Below are 2,345 nucleotides of genomic sequence, written 5' to 3' on the forward strand. Positions count from 1 at the left end.
GGGGATGTGGTAGGAATATGGGATTAATGTAGGATTAGTATAAATGGGTGGTTGATGGTCAGCACAGACTCGGTGGGCCGAAGGGCCTGTTTCAGTGCTGTATCTCTAAATTTAAAAATAAAATAAACAAATAAAGTAATTGAGACCTAATAGAGCAAAAGCATTTTGCAAATTTGTTTTTTTCTTCAGCCCAGAGGGGTCTGCGGAACCTCAGGCAGTTCTGTGCACCATTTTACCTTCAAGCAAGCATGTTAGGGAACCTTGCAGCCAGAATGCACCCACTTTAGCAATGGAAATTTCCCGATCCCCAGTATGTTAGATGGGATCTCCAGCTTGGGGCTAAGGCAGACAGAACTTCTGCTCTGTCACAGTTGCACTGTCAGTGCAGGCACCTCGGAATTCTAGGGTCTTAGTTAATGTTCCCTGTTGGCTGCACAAATGTGTGGCCACACAGTCACCCAGAAGGTACTATGCAGGCCGCTCACAAGTTGTCCCCTTTAAAATACCACCCTTGTGCAACCATGCAAACAAATCTAAAGGTACTGGGCATTCAAATGAACAGGCCGTGCACAACAAAAGTCATTTAGAAGGGACATTCATCTTATACCTTTATTGGAAACTGAAATGGCTGCTAACAGACACTTCACTGAACTCTCATATCTACAGGATCTGTTACTTGCATCCCTCAGGATATGATGGGGCCAGATGCAAATTATATTTTTGATTACAGTCAGTTGTTAAAATAAGCAGGCCGTCTTGCAGTGTTAAGACAGTTATCATTTGGTTTCCTGAACTCTTCTAAGAAATTGCTTGATAAGCCAAGAATCTTCCAATGTTTATCATTTTCCATTCATCATTGCACTATTGATGGTGCCAACTGTGGCTCAATGGGTAGCACCCTCACTTCATGAGTCAGAAGGTTGTGGGTTTAAATTCCATTCCAGAGACTTGACATTCCAATGCAGTACTGGGGAAATGCTCCACTGTCAGAAGTGCCATCCTTTGAATGAGACTTTTTTTTCTTTTAGGGGCCATGCTAATTTTCTCTGTATCATTCCAATTTTAGTATATGTGCTCCTAAGGTCCCATTCAGGTGGATGTAAACGATTCCACAGCACTATTCAAAGAACAACAGAGGAGTTCTCTCCTGTGTCCTGGCCAATATTTATCCTTCAAACACTAAAAAACAGATTAGCTGGTCATTATCACATTGGGATCTTGCTGTGTGCAAATTGGCCACTGCATTTTCTACATTGTAACTGTGACTACACTTCAACAATTGGCTGTGAAACACGTTGGGACAGAATGAAAGGGGATATAGAAATGCAAGTTTTTCTCTTTTACATATACAAGGTAGATAGAGCTGTGGGACTGAAGTTCTACCGGGAGGTCTACCAGGCTTTTGCTATAACTCTAGAGACGAGTGGAACCACTGCGAAATTTTAGCCTCTGTGTCTTTTCGAGAATTTTCCATTAGGAACTGTTGAATAAGCTCGTATTGTCTGATCCTAATAACATGTGAAGGAGGAGGATGGCATGAATTATTGAACAAATAAGAGAAAGCATTACTCTTAAAATAAAAAGTATATTGATTGAATTTTAATTATTTTACCTACATTTTATATTTCATTTCATTAGATGAGTTCTAAAGCATTCTGGAAAAGCAATTACCCCACTTGTATTGATGATCCAAACTGAATTTAGTTACTACAGCTTTCTTATCTCTACTGCCTCCCAATACTGTCTCCCAACAATGTGCCTTAGCCTTTCATTCAATCCTAAACAAGCATCCACTTGGTGTGAATTAATCCATGTCTTACACCAAGGCCAGCTTGTGTTCAGTGGTGGTTGATTTTGTGGTGTGGGCCTATGCCCTGTGTAGCGCCTGTGCTGGGACTGACAGATTCATTTTATTCTACTGGTAAGTTTGTTCGGTTAGAGCGCAGAGACCTAAAGCATTTTTTTCCAATAAGTGTGCTGAGAAGACTAGTGGCACTGCACAGGGCTGATTTTATCCTCAGTCAGAACTAGGGATATGGCAGCCAAACTCAACACCAGACATACAATGGGCAAGGAATTAGGAAAGAAACTTTTCAAAAAATTGTATTAAAGCCTCAACATTCATCTGATTTTGGAAAGTACCACTATTTCTGTCTCCCTCTCTCTTTCTTTCTGTTGTTGCAGGATTTCCCAGCTCGTTCCTATTTGTCTTTTTTTCGATGCTGCAGATTTAAATGGATTCATTTGAGCTTCTTATTTGTATTAAACAGAACCATAGAAGTTTACAGCATAGGAGACCATTTATCCCATCATGTTTGTGCTAGCTCTTCACTCATGAAATCCAA

The 2,345-nt window shown here is 40.5% G+C and overlaps 1 pseudogene; it reads right to left on the reverse strand.

Annotated features, from left to right (window-relative positions):
- Nucleotides 1-988: 988 nt before the first annotated feature.
- LOC137351996 (U6 spliceosomal RNA) lies at nucleotides 989-1,087 on the reverse strand (annotated as a pseudogene).
- Nucleotides 1,088-2,345: the final 1,258 nt, after the last annotated feature.

This window comes from Heterodontus francisci, chromosome 2, assembly GCF_036365525.1.
Source record: "Heterodontus francisci isolate sHetFra1 chromosome 2, sHetFra1.hap1, whole genome shotgun sequence".
Classification (NCBI taxonomy): domain Eukaryota; kingdom Metazoa; phylum Chordata; class Chondrichthyes; order Heterodontiformes; family Heterodontidae; genus Heterodontus; species Heterodontus francisci.